This window comes from Vigna unguiculata, chromosome 3 (genome assembly GCF_004118075.2).
Source record: "Vigna unguiculata cultivar IT97K-499-35 chromosome 3, ASM411807v1, whole genome shotgun sequence".
Taxonomy (NCBI): domain Eukaryota; kingdom Viridiplantae; phylum Streptophyta; class Magnoliopsida; order Fabales; family Fabaceae; genus Vigna; species Vigna unguiculata.
In genome coordinates, this window is record NC_040281.1 from 11949639 (window position 1) to 11961708 (window position 12070).

The window sequence follows — 12070 nt, forward strand, 5'->3', positions numbered from 1 at the left end:
AATTGATTTTTCTTAGACTTCAGAGGGAAAGGATGTTATGTGCTCGCCAATTCTTACGGGATATGCATGATGATGTAGAATGCTTCATATTGTTATAATTTAGTAGGAATATGCATCTGGTGAGAAATATAAGAACCAGGAAAAATATTTTAATTTGATAAAATAAATAAATGATGTTTTTGGTGCATACTTAAGTTATTATGATTATGTTATGACTCAAAGATATGGTAACTCAATTGATTAAAGCTTGTTAGTAGAGGAGACCTTGATCCAACTCTTATCTAGAATACTTATCGGTTATTATTTTAACATTTAAATGGAATTTTGTGTGTGGAGGAAGGTTAAGTGTGAATTGGAAGCTGACTAGGAAGTGTAGGTGTATTGCAAAATTGAAGATAAATAAGTGTAAGAGTTAGGAAAAATATTTTTATTTATTAAAATAAAAATTAAAAGAATGACGTGATATATTGTAATTTATCACATTATCATTATGACAAGAAGATGATAATCCAATTATTCGGCAAGACAACGGTCCAAAAGATCAATATGTGAATTTGGAGTCTAAAATAAAAAATAAAAGGAAAACAATTAGTAAATAACACAATGAAGATTTTAAGACAATGAATAAGAATAGGTGGAGCACTTTAACTCACCTCTACATCCTATGGTAGAAACCCCAAAAATCACAAAAAAAAAAACTAAAGAAAGAACTTAATCCACAGTAAAACCAAAAATAGGAAAACGAAGGACACGAATTAATCACTTAATAAAAAAAAAGTAAAAAATTGAAGTTCCAAACCTCTATAGCTTCAATGGAAGCTCGAAAATGGGTGGAAGAAACAAATATGGATGGAAGAAAGGGAAACCGAAGTTCAACAGGGTTAATAGAAACCTGGATATTTATGACTCTCAATCAACTCCATCAACTATAACGTTTGTGCCTGCTGCCACAATGTCGGGCAAATAAATGGATAAAGATGTTTACAATATGAAATGGATTTAAGAGTGTAGAGGATCGACAAGTTTACTAAATTAAAAATGTAATAAAATGGAAATTCCAAGTATAGTTTCCAAAAATATTTATGAAAAACTTGTCAATTTTTATAATTCATAACTCAATTAGACAATAAATTTCACAAAAACAAAACTAAAATTCTTTTTGTATTTTTATCAAACAAAATGTGTACAACAATATATGATAAATGTTTCACTAGGATTGAGTTTAATGATTCAATTCAAAGCAAAAATACTGAACAATATATTTCTAATTCATTATCTAGCATTCACATACATGTCTAGCAATTTTTATTATATGCTTACATTAAGATAAAAATTATGATGTTAATAATGACCAATGATGTACTCTATGTCTATATGCATAATCAATTAATTGTATATTCTAGTCTAGGTTCTAAGATACCCATACATATTGATACGATCATATTTAGGTAAGAGTACGATCGTTTTTGAATTTGAATCCTCAAAAGGCACGATACAAATAAATTAGAGAAGAACATAAAATAAGATAGAGATAAAGGACGCCACAATCTAGCAGATTAATAAGTCAAGTGAGAATTCACCACAAAGATGTTAATCTTTGATAAGAACCAAAGGCCTAAGCCAAGAACAAAGATAATTCTCTCTTTAATGAAATCAAATTCAATATATGACTAAAAATGTCTACAATAGTTTTTGGTACCTTTATATATAGGCACAGAAGTTTAAGAAAACTTAAGAACCCTACAAGAAGGCCTAAGCCAAAACATAAACTAATTTATAAAAGAAAGCCTAAAGCCCAAAAATATAGAAACATAACTAATTTCTAAAAGAAAACGCAACTTAAAAAAAATATAAACTATTTTCGTAATAACTATCCTTCAAAAGTGCTTCAGGCCATGATCTTCATATCCTTTGAATTTCCACTTGTAGTTGCTTGTAGCATCAAGAGCCTTGAATATATTTGATTTTCCAATCTCTTGCTCATTGCCCTTGTCATAGGTCTTTTGAATTGTAAAGGTTCATCTTCAAGTTCTTCTTGTATAGAATCTAGGGATAGTCCTCTATCAAATATGGAATCAATAATGATCATGCAGTTAAAACAAGAATAGAACACAAGAGTGATAGAAAAGAATTACATTGAATAGTAGAATTCACAAACACTTAAGAATACATTACATCCAACTCCCATGAATAAGGGAGTTAGCTACTCCTTAACATTCTGAATACTAGAATAATGATGAAGATGAATGCCTCAAGCCTTCAGAATGTGCATCTACCTTCTTTTCTTTTAGGTCAAGCGTCCTTCTTCCTAAACGAATTATTTTCCCTCTATCCCCAAAAAGGTTTTTTTCCTAAACAGGGTGATGATTTCCTAGAAGGGTTGTCTTTTTTTGACCTTTGCGAAGCCCTTTATTTATAGATTTTTCGAATTAGACTAGGCTTGAAACTTTGTACTTGATTTTATATTAGAGTAACCAACTTTATCAATATCTCCTCTTGTTGGTAACTTTGATAATTCAATTTCGTTGATATTCTTTGATATTCCCATTTATCTACGAACTATTAAATATGTAAACCAAATACTTATTTTTTCCAATTTTATTAAATAATTCCTAAAATATATAAAAGATAATAATAAAGTAATAATAAAAGATAAAAATAAACAAAATAAAAAAATGATAATGCCAATTATCAGATAGAGAGAAAGTAAGACTTCTTGGAAAGAACTTAGAAAGGGGTATTATAAAATGGGTAGACATTTGAAACTTTCAAATTGAAAGCAATAGTCATGCACAATGTATTTCAACTACAACGTTAGTTGTAAGGACCTACAAAATGGTATTTTATATTGGATAGTGGTTTAAAAAGGTGAAACTCGATTATTTTAATATTAAAAGACTTTAGTATAAATAGAAAGTTTCATAAACGAGTTTCAATTTTTTTAAAACATACCATCACCCTGGAAAAAACTTTTCTAGAGTTTTATGCCTTCTCTCTACCTTTTCTCACTCTTTGTTGATCCTTTTAAAGATATGAGACTGTAGGAGTGATTCTTATAGCGAGCTTTTCAAATCCAACCGATCAATTTCTCTATTTATGTAAGTAGTATTTATGCCATTTTCCTTAGGTCAAACATGTTCTTCCTTTGCATGTGGTCTTTTTTTGCTTGCATGTGTCCTTTCAATCATCAATATGAGTCTTTGAAGATGATCATAATGATATATTTTGATCATTTTTATGATGTTTCTATGTTTACAACCCTATATCTCGTTGGACTAGTTGGGTTTCCCTATTCTAATTCATCTAGGAAAAAAATGGGATTTTTGTTTCGTTAATCGTCGAATCGAACTGAAATGTTTACAACAGGTTCTAGATATATGCTTCTTTGTTTTGACCATTGGGATCTTTGATTGGAGATCTTTAGCTAGAGCAGTTTTTCGTGTAAGATTCTTGTAGTTTAGGTGGCTCAAACCTTTAACCTTTGTTGTTTATTTGGTGCATAAATTTTTTCAAAGTTACCTAATTGAGTTGATTTTGTTTGCATTGCAGTTTTAATTCAATTATATTTATTTTGAATGTAAGAACATAATTATCTACATTTTGTGGAAGTTGCAATTTTATTTTAAAATCCCAAATAATTTGTACATGGGTTGTTAAGTTGTTGTGCAATATACTTGAGTGAGTGTGATATAAAGTGTAAAGTATGTATTTTGATGATATGATCTTCTAGATTATGACGTGTATAATTGATGTTATGTATGCTATCAATTGAAAAGGGTGAAGTGAAGTTATCTTAAACTTTATGTAAGAGATTCCAAGGAGGAGATTTTAGTTGTTGTGAACAATGTTAATGTCTGAATTGATGTAAAGATTCTATATTGGAGGTTATCATGATACTCTGATAATCCTTCAGACTTATATAAAGTAGAGTGAGTTATGTCGTCAGAGTAGCAGGAGGTCCTAGTCCAAGAGTTTTATCTTGGCCTAAGACGAAAAAATGACTAACATTATGTGTGTGGTAGAGTGAAATCATTGACAAAGGTTCTACAGAGTCATATAGGTTAGAGTTTTCCTCTGGGTGATATGAACCAATTGTGTGATGTTAGAAATTGTTAAATTTGCTTGATGTAGTTTTGTTTTAGAACCAATGTTTTGAGATGAATAAATATTATATTATTATAGTCCTATATTTTGTATTATTGTACTAATATACTTTATAATGTGAATTATTTGTTTTCTGATATTAATTATGAAATATTTTATTTTAGTAATTTTTTATTATTACAATGGAACGTTACATTTGCGCCATTACCACGAATTAATAAATGATTATGCAAAGACTTAAAAAACCAATAAAGACAAATAAATGGCAATGCGTACAAATGGGTATCATGGTAAATTAACTAACACAAACGAAAAAGACAAAAAAAACCATTGCAATGGTTTGTTGCAAGAAGATGTCCATTATAGGAAAACTAAAACTGGAAATGACTAAAAAACCAATTATGGGATAAGTGCCAAGAAATTAGATATGGATAATTGGCATTACAACAAAATACTTCTTTAAAAATTAATTTTAGTGATTAAAAGTTGTTAAAAGTTTTTAGTTATCGTAGTGATTAATTTAAAAAATAAAAAAAATATTGATTACTAAAATAGTTATTATGAATAAAAATTATAACCGTCGCTAAATTGATCATGAATTAATTAGAGACTAATTTAAAAATCAATTTCTTTAGTAGCAAAAATTTTGGTAACTAATATTTAGAGACAAATTTTCTTTAGTAAAATTCAAATAAATATGTTGAATGAAGAGAGAAGAGAGAAATAATGTGCGTTGAAACATGTAAGCAAATAAGATTAATTTAAGAATATTTGGTCCGCAGAAAGAAATTCACACTTAAATCAATTTTGTTAACAAACAATGATTTTGATATGTAAAGTCGTCAAATAATTAATTTTTTTGTTAGAAATGATTCTACTGTTTATTTTTGAATGAAATTATAACACCTAAGAGTAACATCTTTCTATTTATCAGCGTATTACTACTATTAAACATATCTTTAGAAAACTAATGAAAGACGAAAACTGAGATAACGACCGTTAAATTTAACTGGTTGAACTTAATTAAATAAAAGTTAGTCCGATTTTACTTTGAGTTGAAATTTATTTAAATCAAAATTTTAGTACATGTACATGTTCAGTCTAGTGTGTAAAATTGTGTTTAAAAATAATAATTATCCCAAACCATCCTAATGTGTAAATTATTTTACTTCAAAGTGTACAATATAAATAAATCTTGGACATCATTTCATTAAATAAGGCCTAAATTAATTCAATAAGTTGGCGTGAGGTAAATATAATTACGTTATTAAGTTTTAATTCTAAAAATTATATTCGATGTATTTTCGATTTAAATTGAAGCACACTGGTTTATTTATCTCATATGTTACTATGAATAATTTAGACTATTATTTTTATCATTAACTATAGAAAATAGTATGTGTTAATTTTTATAATAATTAACTTAAAAGTTACACCAACTATTATTTTCCATTAGCATACAATATAATTTTCTTACGAACAATAAATAGATATTACTCTTTTTTTTTCTTTATATAATTTTTTTAAGTTATAGTATATTATCGTGTTATATGTCCAGTAAGAGGATAATGAGCTCTTACAAAAGATTAAATAAAATTTGACCAACCTAAGAGTAGGAAGTTACTTAAATTTAGTTTTTTTTTAAGATAATTAAATTGAAATTTTGTAGTTGACATAAATTTTCATGCATTTATCTTGTTAATGATAAGGAAGTGAAATGATGAAGCTTCCCATTTCAAGTTTTATAAGGTTATATATTTATGTAATTTTTATTTCTTGCGTGATTTTTAATTAATATTGTATAATGTTTTGTTATTTGGACTTTTTTGGTACTAGATGCACAAGGTGTTGGTGTCAAAGTCACTTTCAATTTTATTTTATTTTTTTGATCAAGATTCTAACAAGAGAGGCAAACATCACATATTATGTAATTTAATGGAGAATTAAGATTAGACTCTCGAAAAGTTTGAGGAAAATGCTTATTTTATAATTCTCACAATCAACCTCTCAAGAATTTCTCTAATTCTCATTACAAGTAAGAGTGTTTAGAAATAAACCTATAAAAAAAGTAATCGAAAAATGGTTTAAATAATGAAGATCGAACAAAAAAAAGTTGAATTGATTTGGATTACTTTTTCCAAAACTAAATGGTTTAGTTCCATTTACACTTTAACACTAAGGAACTAACCCAAAACAAAACCAGTTATCTAAATATTATTAAATTGCCTATTATTTCTTTTCTGACCTTTGTTAGAGTGTAAACAACCCTTGTATCTTTATATTTTATTATTCTTCCTTTGCTGATAAAACAAAAATAAAGAAAGATATTATTATATATTATGTACAATATTGAAAAGAAACAATTATTTGTGGAAGTGAAGTATGTGTTGAAATGATTCATCATAATATAACATTATACACATGTGGTTTGATTTAGTTAAACATATGTGTTGAATGTGTGATAAAAAAAATTAGAAAGAATGAACCAATTCCAAAATTGTTCACCAAATATTTAATAAAATAAAAAATATAGAAGATAAAAAAAGAAGAAGAAAACATCACAATCATAATTAAATAATTAATTAATAAATTGATAAAGATTCACCGGTCTACATTAATAATTAGGAAATTTATTAAATGTTCTCTAAAAAAGTTCAATTGAGAATTTTATCACAACACAAGCTTAGTGTCTTTTTTTTTTTTTTTATGAAAAAACATTATTTATTGTATAATAATGAATGAATAATGTGTGGCTGCTAGAAAGTGGTGACTGTAACCCAGGAACTTGAGTTGCATACCCGTTTAACACGTGAAGATTTGTAATTAATGAATTTGTTTTTGTAGGAAGTTTTATCCTTTTGGTTTTGTGGAAGCAAAATCCCCACTTCACCAATCTATGACTCATATTTTACCCGTACCATTGCCTTATCCCTGTGAACCCATCATCATCACGCAACCCTTTCTCCTTCAACTTCTGCAAAATAATTCTCAATCGTACCATCTCACCACACTCAACCATACCATATATGACTAACAAAGTATTTTCAAAAATACCCATTCCACAAAATATCTTCTTAAACACTTCAAACAAATATCAACTCCTCGCTACCTTAATATTACAATTCATTTATGCACAATTTGTTAATCACTTTTTCAAACTTAAAAACTGAAAGACATTTATTGATAAATAAATATCTTATTTTGAAATACTAATATTGTGTTTACAGTAAGAGGCTAATATTTATCATAATAGATAATTTATATTTATATTACTTAATAATCTATGATAAATTATTTTTTACATATTTATTTAAGTATTATTTTTTTTTTCAGTTGAAACCTTCGTCAGATTTTATTATCTCATACATTTATTTATGCAACTCAAATAGAACCTAAAATCTCTTTGAATCCCTAACTTGTTATTCATATAATACATAAACTTCTTTAAATTACTTTCTTGATTACTACTGGCACATCGTATCGATAACCCGTAAATACCTAACAACTTATTTATTTGAGGATTTTAATCTTGTGTTTGGATGGAGCATTTTAACAATGTTCAGAAATTAAAATGCTTTGTATTTGAATTGCTTGCAATTAAATTCCCTTCATTTTCTAAATAACTTGTTTAGAAAAAGAAATTAAAATACCTTACAATTCAATTTCTTATTAGGAAAAAGTAATTGAATTTCTTGTAAGATAAAATTTAACTTTTACAATATTTATTTTAGGCTTAATTATGTTTTGAGTTCATGATAAATTTGGAAAGGGGCTCGACGACCCAGATGGGTCAGGCTGACCAACTACCCAGCCGAATTGGTCTGACCCAACGTCCCAGACGAGGTGGGTTGGCCGGAAAACCCATACAGGTTGGGTTGACCCGATGATCCAGACAAGCCTAACGGCCCATTCCTGCTAGTCGTGCTCGTTAAGTTCGTCAACCTGGGCCGGCACGACCTGACTCAACTCGGTTCGTTTGGGTCATTGGCCCGACTTGGCCCCACTAGGTGGTCAAGCCCACTCGACCCATCTGGGTCGTTGGGCCCATTTGTATCAATGGGCATGCCCAACCAGTTTGTGTTGTTTGGTTGGCCCAAACCGACTAGATCGTTGGGTTGGTCGGGCACGTCTAGGTCATCGAGCCAATTGGGCTTTTCTTGGTCGTAGGGCCCATCTAGGTCGATGGGCCGACTCGACCTAGCACGGTTGTCGGGCCAGTTGGGCCTGACTAGGTCATCGGGTCAGTCAGGCTTGTTGGGTGAATGGATCGGTCAAGTCGTTGGACTTTCCCAACACGTCTAGGTCGCCAGGCCCGCCGAACACCTCTAGTTCGTCTGGCCTGCCAAACTCGTTTGGGTCATCGGACCTGCTGACTCGTCTTGGTTGTCAAGTCGGTTCGGCCCGTCTTTGTCTTTGAGCCCACCCGACTTGTCTAGGTCATTAGTCTCATTTGGGTCATCGGGCCTGCCGACCTGTTTATGTCGTCCGGTCAGCCGGGTTCGTCTGGGTTGTTAGGCCAGCTCGACACACATTGGTCGTCGGGCTCACCCAAACTATTTGGGTTGTCGGGCTTGACCGACCTGTTTGAGTTGTCAAGCCCACCTGACCCGTGTGTGTCATCAAGTCACCCAATCTGTTTGGGTCATCGGGCCTGGCCGACCTGTCTGGGTTGTTGGGCCTGCTTCACTCGTTTGTGTCGTCAAGTTAATCTGATCCATTTGGATCGTATGGCCAGCCCAACCTGTCATGGTTGTTGGGTTTGCCGGGTCCGTTTGGGATTGAGTCCAGAGTGTGAAGTTGAGTGAGAAGAATTTCAAATTCCACCTTTTTTTAGGGTATTTGAATTTCTTCTAATTTAGGTAATTGAAATACTTCAAAAAATGCATGCATTTTAAATGCTTCTTAATTTCTCTATCCAAACAAAGCATTTCATTACAAAGAATTTCAAATTCTCCAAATAAATGAATCACCCTCTTGAATTGTCTCATCCAAACACACCATAATAGCTTCTTATCTTTTCCCCTTTTGTAGGAGTCTTATTTTAGTTTTCTAATGTGTGGTTTAACCAATAGTGTAAAAAAGGACTTCCACGACAACTAAAAAACAAATATTGTCAAATGAAACATGGGGGCATTTTTGTAATTCTAATGAACTTTTTAACATCAGTTCGTTTACAATAGTCGTTAAAAGTGGTGTAGCAGATAAATGAGGATGACTACTTTATGTAACCATTGTTAAAAGTAGAAAAGTTGAGAAACAATGACACTTCCTTGCTTCAACTGTTGTTAAAAAGCCTGCGTAAGTTTTCATATTCCATTTTCTCTTCCTATATCTACATGTGTTATTTTCTCTCTCATTTTAAACTTCTTCGCTCTCATTTAGGATTTAAGGTTTAGGGTTTAGTGTTATTCACCCTCCTCATGTTCACATTATCATTGTCACTCAGTCGAATGTTGTCACTCATGTCATCATTCCTCGTGCCTTCGATTATGTTGTCGTTGGGATTCACATGCCTTCGAAGGTGAACCTCCGCACCCTGCGAAGCTCTGCTGGACCACATTGTGCACTCCATAACCCACGAGGCTCTTCCGCACTACGTCATGCAACTCCTACATCTAGTGAAGATCCTTTGCACCATAACACACATATCTCATAACTCCTCTTCACCACATTGCAACATTGTACCTCCACTAGTGACCTTTTGCAACGTCAAACCTTTGCGAGTGACACACATGAAACCCAATGCATTCTTTGCGAATAGTTCACCAGAAAATGACAGATAAAACTACCTTTACAAAACTCAATTCTTTTTCAAGATAATAATGGCAAACAAGATAAAAAATGGTCATTGTCATTGTAGTGGAATGACAATTAGATTCATACATCTTGTCTACCAAAACATCTTATTGAGCTATACCAAGAATCACTTAAAAATAAGGTTAAACATTTTGAATATTTAGAAATTAATTTAATTTTCTTAAATATAATTGAACTTAACTAAAATATTTTAAAACCAACAAACAAGTATTATGAAAAACATAATACCTTTGGAAACGCAGGGTATCGATCCCCGTACCTCTCGCATGCGAAGCGAGCGCTCTACCATCTAAGCTACATCCCCACACTTTGTTTATAAAGATGGTGATTCTAATTACGACTAAATGCCACTCATCTTGATATTGTTGATTTCTTTTTTAAACCAAATGAAAGCATTGATCAACTCTTTGGTGATGGAAGTGTTAAAAAGTAGATTTTCGCATATCATGTTCTTTATATATATATATATATATATATATATATATATATATATATATATATATATATGTGTGTGTGTGTGTGTGTGTGTGTGTGTGTGTGTGTGTGTGTGTGTGTGTGCGTTTCTCTTGATCGATAAATATTTTAAATCTTCTATATATATATATATATATATTACATAGTAATATCTAATATTGACATTTTTTTATAAGAATGACGGTTGGAACTAGCACAAATGATGAAGATCTATGTTTTGTTGATAATGCAACAACTCATACAATTCTCAAGTTCTCAAGAGTAATACATTTTTCTCTTGTTTGGTAATGCGAGAAGTCAATGATAGTACTATTTATGGTACTACAAATATTATTGAAGGTTCTCAAAGAGCTACCATACTTCTATCAAGAGGTACAAGGTTGCACAGTAAAAATGCATTTTATTCTCCTAAGTCTAACATAAACTTATTAAGTTTCAAGGATATTTATCTAAATGGATGTCATATTGAGATAAACAATGAAGCAGATATGAAATATCTTTATATCACTAGACTTGGGTTGAATAAAAAATGTGTATTGGAGAAATTGTCAGCATTTTCTTATGGCTTGTACTACATATATATTAGTTCAATTGAAACACATGTCATTGTAAGCCAGAAGTTTACAAATAAAAATGAATTTCTTGTTTGGCATGATCAATTATGTCATCCTTGATCTATTATGATGCAAAAAATAATTGAAAATTCATGTGGACACCCACTTAAGAGTCAAAAACTTCTTCAGTCTAATAATTTCTCATGTAATGTAATGTATTTTCTCTCCCTATTATATAGTATCAATTTTGTTCTCTCTTCACCAAAGAGTAGAATATGAAATAGATTATCTTTTTTTTTTCTAGTTTCCATAAAAATAGGTTTTCCTTTGCAAATTTTAACCTTGAAATGTGTAAAGAGTCATCTACTCTTCTCTCTTACTAAACTGTGTGCGAGAAGATGATTAAAAAATTTCATTTTTGGAAGACTAAGTTCTGCATGTTAGGAATTAATGATTGTATATTGATTTTTCTTCAGTTACTCTTATATTGATCATTCTTTATGATATTTAAATATTTGTAACTTTTGAGTTGTATCCTATGGGTTGCATCTTATGTCTATAAATAGGATTTTTTTCCTCTTAGTAATGAGAGACACAAAATTAGTCACCATTCTCCTTAAATATAATTTTGTTAATATAAATTCATTTTATACATTATAAACCATATTATAACTATATCAACATGTTATAATTTTCTTTCTTTTGTTTATTATAAATTAATAATTTTCTATTAATTTTATAGTTTCATACATGAAATATTATTATAATTAGTAATATTTTATTTTTTTACGTGTTAGTTCTAAACATATCAAACCTTACAAAACTTGAATTTGTTGTCCTTGATATTACGTGGAAGAATTATTTATCTTTGATAATAGATGTTAAAATACATTTAGATGTAACGAGTCTTTGTGATGTGATTAAAGAAAGAAATACAACATCTGACCAAAATAAGGACAAAGTTATGATTTTGTTTCGTTGTCACTTCCATGAAGGATTGAAAATTTATATTAGTGGTGATTTCTTTGCCAAACCAGATGAAAATTGATCTCGAACAAATAAAAAGTTTAAATACCGATAAAAACAATATCAATAAAGAAGATTTCACAAAAATTGTTGGA

At 30.3% G+C, this 12070-nt stretch overlaps 1 non-coding gene across 1 annotated transcript; it reads right to left on the reverse strand.

The window, feature by feature from the left end:
- Positions 1 to 10152: 10152 nt before the first annotated feature.
- TRNAA-CGC lies at positions 10153 to 10225 on the reverse strand. Its single transcript has one exon. It is a non-coding gene; the product is annotated as a tRNA-Ala (tRNA).
- Between the last annotated feature and the right edge of the window lie 1845 nt (positions 10226 to 12070).